Source organism: Lactuca serriola, chromosome 1, assembly GCF_051521515.1.
Source record: "Lactuca serriola cultivar US96UC23 chromosome 1, Lser_US96UC23_V15, whole genome shotgun sequence".
NCBI lineage: Eukaryota > Viridiplantae > Streptophyta > Magnoliopsida > Asterales > Asteraceae > Lactuca > Lactuca serriola.
In genome coordinates, this window is record NC_136408.1 from 226,896,564 (window position 1) to 226,908,895 (window position 12,332).

General features: G+C 36.7%; 1 long non-coding RNA gene across 1 annotated transcript; it reads left to right on the forward strand.

Moving 5' to 3' along the window:
* The first annotated feature begins 5,599 nt into the window (after nt 1–5,599).
* Nucleotides 5,600–8,503, forward strand: LOC145072637 (uncharacterized). Its single transcript, XR_013691083.1, has 3 exons — nt 5,600–5,766; nt 7,385–7,447; nt 8,288–8,503. It is a non-coding gene; the product is annotated as an uncharacterized LOC145072637 (long non-coding RNA).
* Nucleotides 8,504–12,332: the final 3,829 nt, after the last annotated feature.

Sequence of the window (12,332 nt, forward strand, 5' to 3'; positions counted from 1 at the left end):
GATGCATCGCAATAGACTACGAAGTCTTCTATTCCTTCGGGGAGGGATAGTATTGGTGTGGTGCATAAGGCTCGCTTGAGCGTTTGGAACGCTCTTTCCTGTTTCTCTTCCCAGTCAAAGGCCACGCCTTTCTGGGTCAGTGTTGTAAGAGGCTTCGCAATTCGGGAGAAGTTCTGTATGAATCTGCGGTAGTAGCCAGCAAGACCTAGAATTTGACGAATTTCTGTAGGCGTCTTCGGTGCTGACCAGTTCTCAATGGCCTTAATTTTGGATGGGTCCACGTGGATTCCCTCTTTGCTTACCACGTGTCCTAAGAATTCGACTCTTCAGATCCAAAATTCACATTTAGAGAACTTGGCATAGAGCTTCTCCGCTCGTAAGGTTCCTAGAACTTGTCGCAGATGATCACCATGCTCTTCGTTACTTCGGGAGTAGATCAGGATGTCATCAATGAATACAATGATGAACTGATCCAAGTAAGGTCGGCATACTCTATTCATCAGATCCATGAAAACTGCTGGCGCATTGGTCAATCCGAATGGCATCACCACGAACTCGTAGTGTCCGTAACGAGTTCGGAAGGCTGTCTTCGGAACATCCTCCCCTAGCACTCGTAACTGGTGATATCCTGATCTTAGATCAATTTTGGAAAATTAGTTCGCCCCTTGCAGTTGGTCAAATAGATCGTCTATGCGAGTCAGAGGGTAACGATTCTTGACCGTTAGTTTGTTGAGTTCTTTGTAGTCGATACACATACGGAATGATCCGTCTTTCTTCTTAACGAATAAGACCGGTGCTCCCCAAGGCGAGAAACTTGGTCTTATAAAGCCCTTGCTGAGCAGTTCGTTAAGTTGACTGGATAGTTCCTGCATCTCTGCTGGAGCTAATCAGTATGGTGACTTGGCTACTGGGGTAGCTCCTGGGACTAAGTCGATTCTGAACTCGACCTGTCGTTGCGGAGGTAATCCTGGTAGCTCTTCTGGGAAGATGTCGGGAAAGTCGCTCACTACTGGAATGTTCTTTAGTTCTTTCATTTCAAGGCTCGTATCGACGACGTGAGCGAGGAATGCATGGTATTCTTTACGTAGATACTTCTGTGCTTGAATACTTGATATAATACGAAGACTCGCACCGGGTTTGTCACCGTAGACGATAAGAGTTTTGTTGGACGGGAGGTTTAGATGGACTACTTTCTCATAGCACATGATGTCGGCACGATGAAGGCTTAACCAATCCATGCCGATGATAACGTTGAAGCTTTTAATCGAGACCGGCATAAGGTCGATTGGAAATGAATGGTTATCTAGAGTTAGGGTACAACCTAAGTATATGCTATTCGTACTTTCAGTTTTTCCATTAGCCATTTCTACTGTCAATTGTTCTTTAAGTGTGTGTGGTTCTTGTTTAAGCATGCGAGCAAATTTATGGTTCACGAAGCTCCGCTCCGCTCCACTATCGAACAGAATGCATGCATAGGAGTTATCGAGGAGGAACGTACCAGTCACCACTGTCGGGTCAGCAACTGCTTCCCCATGGCCTATTGCTAGTACCCTCCCTGCTCTACCAGCATTCTTTGCTTTGGGGCAGTCCCTCTTATAGTGGCCTGCTTCGCCACATCCATAGCAGGTCGGGCTCGCGCCAGAGCCGGGGACTTGGGTGATCGGCCTCGCCGGGGATTTACAGAAACGAATGGTGTGTCCTTTCCTGTTGCAGTTAGAGCACTGCATTTCACGGCAGGGGCCGTTGTGGTGGAAGTTGCATTTGTTGCACTTAGGCAAACTTCCAGAATACTGCCTCATTGGAGCAGTAGCAGCAGCAGGGGTTATTGCGGCATGCACAGTCACAACTTGCTGCTTTTTGGCAGCTCGCTGCCTCTTCTTCTCTTCCCAGAACTTCTGCTTAGTATCAGCGAGTTTGGAGGGTTCCGGGATGGCTAGGGTTGTTGTTGTTGCAGGGGCTTTGACTCCATGGTCAATAAGTCACTGTGCCAGTCGCTTGGTACTGTCGAAGGTAGCAGGGTTTGATGATAAGACATTCCCCTGATACGGAGGCACTAGCCCCCATATGTACCTTTCGATCTTTTTCCCTTCAGTGAGAACCATATTAGGGCAGAGGGCCACCAGTTCACTGAATTTGGCGGTATAAGAGACTACGTTAGTGCCCTTCATGGTTAGGCTCCAAAGCTCCTTCTGGATTTCACCCCTCGGGCAGTATTCCTCAATCATGAGGTCCTTCATGGTTTCCCATCCCATGTCATTCGCCACTACGAGCGTTAGTGCTTTAACGTGGCTGTTCCACCACATCAGGGCCTTTCCTTCAAAGGTGCATGCGGCATATTTGACTTTGCTCGCAGCAGGGCACGAACAGATTTCGAACACTGATTCAGTCTTCTCGAACCATTGCGAGAGGGCAATGACTCCGCCGGTGCCATGGAAGGACATCGACTTACAGTTGGTGAAATCCTTGTAAGAGCATTCTCTCGAGCGCACAGGGGTTTCAACAGGAATTGAGTTAACAGGGGTTCCACCTCTGCTGGCATCAGTAGAGTGATACTGTGCCATGGCAGTTGCCACTGCTGCAGCCACAGCAGCATTCAGGGCTGTAGTATCGATGACTTGAGGCGGAGGAGTTGGTGGTGGTGGAGGTGCAGGGTTATTCCTGGGAGATTTGCGAGGAGGCATCTTTCAGCTATAAGTTTATAAAGATAGACAAAATGGTAAGAATCAATCGTATGAGAGATGAGAGTGACACATGGACTAACTACCCATAGCCCAACAGTTGAATGAGTGCTTGAGATCGCAACATAGAAGATTAGAAGAAAAACACAATGTACAGATATTTCCCACAGATTAGATAACTGACTAAAATACTGGTATTATCAATGTAATAAGTTTCAGGGAAAATCGACCTAACAGTAGGTCTTACATCATACCATACGTAAAAGCTTGACAGTTTCTATGTTTCTAGTTAGAGTGCTGAAAGTTAGGAATATTTTACAGGCAAGTGCTACTTAGAGCACAGATACCATAGGCTAACCCTTAACCAAAAGATGAAGATGTACTAGACATCTTCTAACGGCGATGGGAATTCCTAGGGCGAACCCTGAGGTCTGTTACTTGATGAACCACCTCTTGAAGTTGTCGCTCATGAGCCCTCTGACGGGCTCGAAGTTCCAAGACTTCAGCTCGAGAGGCAGCCAGCTGTTGCTGAAGCGCCTCATTGGTTATCCTGGTCCTTTCCATTTCTTCTTCCAGACGGTGGATGCGGACTGTGTTGACACCAAAGTTGGCATCAACCTCCATGACTCGGTCGATAGCTGCTCGACCTTGTTCACCATTACGAGCTATCCTGCGGATAATGACGGGTAGAGCTCGATCCGCAGAGCCACCTTCGCTGAGGTTGTAAAAGCTTCGGTCCCCAAAGTAAGGTAATGATTGACTCTGTTCATCGCTCCAGCGATTCAAGTTGGTTGCCCATAAAGGTGTAGGACCTAGAAAAGCTAGTTGGGGGTTGTTATTTGGGACTTGACCTACTGGCGGTAGGTTGTTGACTTCAGGCTCAGAGTCGGATCCGTCAGAAAAGCCTTCTGCGAGGTGATCATCCAAAGGGATTGGATGCTCATCTTTGGGCTCTTCTTCGATCCACCCAGCATTGCCTTCATTTGGAAAGTACAGGTCGCCATGATGGAATCCAGCCATTTAATCTACGCGAGAAGAGAGGTATAAGAATATAGTATATATATAGCTAGTAATAGCACCAAATACACCTATAGTATTTTAAGTTTAGGTTCTACTGATCTCCTTGTGGTATTGTCGGTAAGTTTTTTTTAGACTCGTTAACATATCACAACCATTCTAGGGCATATGCTAATCACTCCTCGAACCAGCATAGTTGATCAGGCTATGCCATTCCCAGGACTGACCATACATCCCCGGGCTCACTTGTGATATTCAACAATCGTAACACTTTTGTTCTTGTCATTGTGACACTGACTTTAGTATGAATGCAGACTAGTATACTTAATTAAATATTTTAATATTTAAAGTATAGATTCTTGGTCAGAGTGCTTTAATCCTAAATGGGTTTATAGTTTAGTATATCTTTTATGGGTTGATATACTCACTTCACTATAAACAATGCTCTGATACCAATCGGTCACACCCCAAAACCGAGAACGGCGGAAACGTTCTGGGCGGATGACGTCATGTAAAGTATCACAACACAGTAAAAGTAAAAAAGCAAACAACATCATCCATTGCATTAAATATATAATTTTAATACAAGTGTGTTCTTTATAGTTATAGACACCAAAAATAATGTGAATCAAAATAATAAGATTAGTCTTGGATGCGCTCCATCATCTCAAAAGCTGGCCGCGGTACCTGTCTACTGATGACCTGAGAATACAAGTTATTTTGAAAGAGTTTATCAGCATTAAGTTGATGAGTTCATAAGTATTTAGTGTCGGTGTTTGTTATCAAAACGTTTGAACATGTCTTAAGTGCAAGTTTGTAAAATGTATGTAAATGTTTGTAAGTGTTTGTCAAAGTTTGAATCTCTCAGAAAAACCTATATTTTCTATTAATGTAGCCTTTTACCAAGGCTTAACTGTTTTGTATGTTCGTTTGTTGTAAAAGAGTGTAACTTCCCAAGTGTAACTATCATTAACAAAATATAGTTTGTACATTAGTGTTTAAGTGAAATGATCACTAAATGTATATATAAAGGGGTAAATGTGACAACCGTGAAAATTCGAGTCGGTTCTAGATTTGACTAGACTTAGTTGCACATATAGGCACAACACATACTAGACTTAGTAACTAGATCTTAAGATATAACCTATTAGAAACTTGGAAACAATTAGAAACAATGGATAATATGCTTGGATTTCACATTGGTATGTGAATTCTACTACTACTTAACTGTAGAGGCTATCCATATTCGGGTCACTCTTTGACTTGAACCCCTTTTCATGAATCATATACACACATTATGCACTTGACCTAGTAGTAGAAATTAGGTCGGAGCCTCATAGAAACTTAAGTCAAAGTTGTAGACTAGGACTATTATACTCGATTCCTCAATTTCGCTTGAATCTCGGAATCACTACATAGAATGCCAATAAACCGATAAAAATAAATTACAAACATTATTTATAACTATAAAAGAGTTATAATACCATAAGATAATTTAAAGTCTCAAATATTCTATTTATTTTGATGTTCAAAGTTTATTAAACTCCAAAACCCTAAAAGCCCTAAAACCTAAATTTTATAAAGTTTAACATCAAGAATTTTATAAAAATAGTTATGAACCTCATAATATGATCTTATAATAATAATAATTATGAGAATGCATTTTAGAAAAATAAAATTTAAGTCATTAGTATTTAACCTTATTTTCTATGCAAAAAAAAAAAAAAAAAAAAAAAATCAAGGTTTTGTGAATGAAAATTAAAATAAGGTGCATATTTTATTAAAACTTGATATTTTTATAAAATAAAGTTATAATTTTATAAAATTTAAGAGAGGGAGACCCTCTCTCCACTCCAAAGTCGGACTCCCTCCTCCCAAGATGCCTCTCCTCTTCCCAACACAAAATGATTCTTCTTCTCTCTCACACTCCATCTTCCCTCATTTTCTCTCATTTCTCTCTCACACACATTTTCTCTCTTCCTCCCTCTATGAACCACGAAATTTTACAGCCAACATGTCCAAGAACACTCAAGATACTCAAAATCTTCATCATCTAATGGTGTTCATTAAGGTAGAACACGATTTCCTTTCATTTTCCTTCAAGTTTTCATGGATTTTCTTGCATTTCTTTGTTCTTCTACACCATTCTAATGAAAGATCATGAACACATAAACACACACACACACAAACTCACGGTCTTGATGATGATGGTGGTAGGATTTCACCCAAAAACAACATGCATGTTGTTACTGTTTAACATGTTTTTGAAATTTCTTTTTGTTTGGATTCAATAAATCATAAAACCACTTTAGAGAAGGTGAAAGGGGAACCTAACAATTTTCGCAGCTTATAATCTCTGTGGAAGACTTAGAAAAATATTTTCAGAATTTTTCATAATGTATTCCTATTTTTCTCCGATTTTTGTATTTATAATGGACTAAAAACAGGAAAAATAGTTTTAGTCATCGAAAAATTATGAAAATTTACCACAACACCTTGTAGTACATTGGGAGGCTACATAAAAATTTTAATGATTTTTATCTTCTGTATACTATTTTTCTCCTATTTTCTAAGATTAAATACACTTAAATACACAAAATCGGATTTCAGTATATAAAAACCACATTTGGTATTTTTCCCAGATTATTTACTCTGTAAATGAAGTGTACAAATTTTTTGGTAATTTACTTTAACTGTTTAATAATTATTATTCAATTAATGATTATTTAAGAGGATTAAACAAGGAAAAATAGCAAAACTAATTGAAAATATCTTTTATATTTTTCACAGCTTCTATATATGTAATAACAATGTTACAAAAATTTTGGGTAATTTTGGAAACTGGTTTCTCATTATTTAAATTTTTATTACAATAAATGCACAAAAATCATAAAATTCGGATAAACAGTTTAGAAATCCATTTTTATATTTTTTTTCCAGGTAAAGAATGTCTAACAAAAGCATGATAAAAATTTTGGATAATTTTGGAAACTGTTTTCTATTTATCCCCATTTTTATTAGAATAAATGCATAAAAATCATAAAACTGGGTTAAACAGTTTAGAAACCCATTTTTATATTTTTCACAGCTTTAGTATGTGTAATGACATTATTATAAAAATTTTGGGGTATTTTCTTAACTGATTTCTATTTTTCATGAATTTGTATCAATTTTGAGAATTAAATACAAGTAAAATGGTTATACATATCTATAATCCATGAAAACTTATCTGGAAGTCTTTTAATACTGTTGGAACCAAAATCTGAAGTTTTTTAATTTTTACAAACTCTTTAATATTTATCCATTATTTTATGGTTATTCAAGAAACTAAAATGGTGAAAAATAGTTAAACAAATCAAAAATTCAAGAAAATTTAAATTAAGGTCTTTGACTTCAATTAAAACTGAAATGCAAAGTTTGGGAAATTTTAGAACTAAATTGATTTAGTTTGAATATTTAATCATTGGAACACCTCTAAAATGTTAAATATTAACATTTCAATAATGGAAATTTTCCACTCAAATTGTTATATAACAATTGATTCATTGAAACTTAATTTCCACAAAAAAAATGTTTGTAACTTATCAATATTAAATTTTAACACATTATTGGCATAATTCTATTGTAGTAGTAAGTATACTAGTATTAGATTTCGATTAGAGACTCATTAGTGTGTAACATCGTTGTAGGAAAACGATAGTGGTACCAGTGGAGCGTAGATCAATGCACCATTTGCATCATCTCAATGTATTGTGAGTATTCACGCACTCCCCTATTTTCAGTTTTTAATGTTTTGGGGTGGAAAAGCATGTCCAGAAAAACTATTATTTGCATGTTGTATTTAAATTGATTTGTATCAAACGTGATTGCTATTGTATTGCTATGTCTCTCTATGTATGTCTATGCAACACGGAACATGAGAACTTATCGTACTAAGGCCCTTCCCTTATCTCTAACCATTAACTCTTTGAGCCAATGGTCATTATGGATAGCGCTATTAAGAATTGACAACTCCTCACTCGCCCTATTGCTGGAGTGCATGATACCATATTCATCTATGAAACGATAAGCATAGATCTTGATAGGGCTTCAGTCATAGGTTTGGTTGAGACTCATTGTTTGCTCATACACATACAAACTCGTTTCTCGTTATAGCAATAAACTTGTTATCAATAATAGCAATCAACTTTGTTTCTCATTATACCAATGAACTTTGTTTCTCATTACAACAACGAACTTTTATTACTGAAAACTTATATACATGTTTTAGCAATGAAATTGTTTGCTCCTTGTAGCAATGAAATTGATTGCTCATTTTAGCAATGAAACTTGTTTACTCGTTTGAGTAACGAACTTTATCTTCTATGAGAATATGAATGTTGCATCTTATTCGGACAACATACTTTATCTCTCATGATGACAAAGAACTTTGTTTTTACAAACTTATTTACTCCTTTTAACAATATACTTTTATTATTGGAAACTTTTATCAAAACTTTGATTTCAATTCATGAACCAATATTATTTTGTTAAACTTGTGAGTACTCACCAACTATTTTTATAGTTGACGCTCGTTTTACATGCGTTTTCAGGAATCATCGAGTAAGTGGCACTTAGGGACACTTCACTTTTAGGAGCATTCGCATGTGTTGTATTTCAATTTACATTGTAATTTCTTTTAAAATTTGTTCAAACCCATTGTAAATTTGTAATGATTTTTAATACTATGGTTGGTGTTATCTTTTAACTTTTGCTATGAAACCCTTTATACTGCCACGCCTCGTGTTTCCGCTTTAGTGGGGTGTGACAGTAAATTACTGTAGTACTGTAGTGTTGTATTATAGGAACTATTGCTGTACTAACTACCTTAAACCGGATTTATGTTAAGGTATCATGTGATTAATTGTACCATACTATCGACTGGAATAACAACGACAAATGTAGGTCGTAAAGTGAAATGACGTTTGGCACCCGCAGACCTGCAGGTCCGGCTGTAGCTATCAGCAAGGTGTAGGATAGTCAATCTAGTATAGATCTATACGCAAACTCACGCTCTCCCTCCAAGAGACTCTGGCTACAACTCGGGCCATGACATTTAAGGCATGCTCCGATACAGTGGATCACAATTCTGTCAATGTATGTATGTATATGTAATGTATTGATACTCGTTCTGGTATCGTTGTATATGTTCTCTTTCTAGTATAGTTGTATACGTTTTCCTTCTAGTATAGTTGTATATGTTTTCCTTCTAGTATAGTTGTATATGTTTTCCTTCTAGTATAGTTGTATATGTTTTCCTTCTGGTATATTTGTATATGTTCTCATAGTAATAAGTATTGACTCATGAATGAACTGACTTATTGAACTAGCAATAGTATAAGTATGATCCTGTGTTACCCCGATGGTAATTCACTAATGATGTAACTAGTATGTGTAAGCATGGAAGAACTTTTATGACCATATATGTACACATGAAATATAATCAATATTGAAACGACCTTCGGACAACTACCCGATAATCCACCAGACCACATCCACATCGAGGAAAAGGACATAGGGCGGACGGTCTTCCTATGCCTTTTAAACATTGCTTATATAACTATACATATATGGGCATGCAATTTATAATAAGTAAAACAAGGATTAAGTAAAATCATTTGATAAGTAAAGAGTTTGTAAAGCAATTTGGAGTAAAACGGTTTGAATAGTAATAAAATCAATGGTTTTGTAGTTATTAATCACATGTGATTGATGTAATAACTATAAGTATTCAACTTGCATTCCCCCCTTATTAAAGCATTTAAAACATTTAAAAGTATTTCAAAGGTTAGTTAAAGGGGTATGAACTCACTTGTGGTGAGTGGATTGGGTTGAAGTGTCAGTTACGGTGCTAGGTGACAATTGAAGACTTGTACACGCGCACGAGCCTAGTTATCATATAATGAACACACACACACACACACACACATATATATATATATAACTAATTAGCCAAATTATAACTAATAAATTAAGTTGGGACACCCTAGAACATGAAAACACTTTGATTCAAGTGTTAAAGATCACAAGGATTGCATCCGAGTGTTGGTAGGGCAAAACTAGTGTGTTTGAGGTCCAAGGGTAAACTCCCTTGGAGTTTACGGTTTTGATGGATAAGACCTTGGGAGTTTACGGCAGTAAACTCTAGAGTTTACGGTCATAAACTCTAGTCTTAAGGTCCAAATGTTGTGTTGTGGTTTAGCAAGCCTTTTGAAGCAATTCTACTAAGTGGTTTGGCCTTTGGAAGGGACTAGGGCAACAAAACACCCTCTTTGAGGAGTGTACGGCCTAAGGGCATTCTCCTTTGGGTTTACTACCATAAACCCTTATAGGAAAGGATATTCCCATGATTTCAAGTCCTTAACACAACTAGGTAAAAGTCTATGTTAGCTTTTAGGTCTAAGGAAGGAAAATGACCCATTTAAACACCTTTTAGGGTGTTTACAGTTTTGGAAGATCCTTAGACCGTAAACACCTTTAAATGTTAGTGTTTGGTGTTTTTCAAGGCTTAAACACATCAATGGAAGGTTTAAACATGTTAAGGTAAGTCCTAAACATCAAACTAGGGTTAAACATGGGACTTAGGTTCATTTTGGGGGACTTTATGGTGTTTACGGCCCAAGAACATTCTAGGATCGTAAACACCTCCAACCTTGTGTTCTTGACATTATTTCTTGATATTCAAATACTAGGTTAAAATCACTCAAGGATGGAAGCACTTACTATTAGAAGGCTTGTTTTGAGCTAAAGAGGCCAAGAACACTTAGTGTGTGTTCTTGGTGTTTTGGAAATCTAGTCAAAATACAAATATGGATGGATGATTAGATGTATAAACACTAGATTAAGTTTTTTACTAAATTAAAAAGGTTAGAACACTTACAAGATTGAGGATTTGGAATTAAATCTTGGATGATATTTGAAAGAAAACTTGGAGTTTACTCTTTTGACTTTTTAGGGAGTAAACACAATTGACAAATTCTTAGGGAGTAAACTCATACATAGGTATGAGTTTACGGTTTTGGGTGCTTTCACAACCCAAAATATAAAAGTTTTGTCGGTTATTTCTATTACGCGAAGTGTTTGCGGTTTTTAAAATAAAAACCTGAGACGACATTTTCTTTCACCCGTTCGTTTAAAAATAATATTAAAATAATCAAACGAACTTTATATTTCTAAAAAAAAAAAGAAATAATGATATTAACTTATGATACGAAGTGGTTGACTTTAGGGTTTGACCGAATGGAAAATTTCGGGTTGTCACAGTTTTAGAGTGCATGGAGATTCTCTCTCAAGTCCTACCTTTGTCCTTGATGTGTTGTGACTTCATTTGAGGCTTCCACACTATTGGGGCTAAGTTCTTAAGGCTAAATACATCAAGACCTCCAGCCACGCAAAAAGGTATGTTACACTATCTAGTATTTTATGTAGTTTGTATGACAATTGCATGCTAGCTATAGGTTCAATACCTTGGAAACCATTTGCATGTATAATTAGTGAAAACATAGATCCAAGGTATTTAGGGTTGTATGTACACCATAGGATGTTGTATTATACCAAAACCCAACAAAAGTATGTTGCCCAAATGAGATGCAACATTCATATTCTCATGGGAAATAAAGTTTGTTGCTAAAACGAGATACAAGGTCCGTATGTGCATAATGATTATACCATGAGTTCACAACCCAAGCCTAATGACCGAGGGTGCCCTCTTTTATGTCTATCGCTAACATAGGGAAATATGGTAAAATGTACTCAAGCGAATCGTGCGAGTGAGGAGTTGTCTACCTCCTAATAGCGCTATCCATAATAACCATAGGCTCAAATGAGTTAATGAGTTGTGTGAACTGATTCCAGGGACTTAAACGCGATATGGCCTCATGAATTAACAATAGCATACACATACACAACAACATATAGCAACCAAGTTTGATACAAGTCAAATAAAATACAACGAATAATAAATGGTTTTTGGAGATGCTTTTCCACCCCAAAACATAAAAACCGAAAATAGGGGGTGTTGTGAATATTCACAATATGCATTGAGATGATGCAAATGGTGCCTCCAACTACGATCCACTTGTACCACTATCAATTCCTACACGATGTTCCACACTAATAAGTCTCTAATAGAAAGCTAATACTAGTATACTTGCTACTACAATAGAATTATGCCAATATTGTGTCAAAATTTAATATTGATAAGTTACAAACAGTTTTATGAAATGGTGAAGTTTTATAACTCATGTGATTAAGACAATTTTGGATATTAATTTTCCAGATTTTTGTAATAACAATTTAGGGTATTTCAACACATTTAAATGTGTTTTAAGCTCTTAAAAAGCCAAAATATTATCAAACAGTTTCCAAAAATTCTCAAACTTTGTATTTTGATTCTAAACATAGTAGAGGGCTTCCATAAATTTTCCTTTGAATTTTTGATATGATTAACTATTTTTCCAAAATTTTAAGCCTTCATAACAATATAACTTTGTGAAAAATAGAATCCAGATGATAAAAATTCCCAAACTTTTTATAATACTGTCATTAGAAATACTTAAGCTGGGAAAAATATAAAAATGGATTTCCAAACTATTTAAC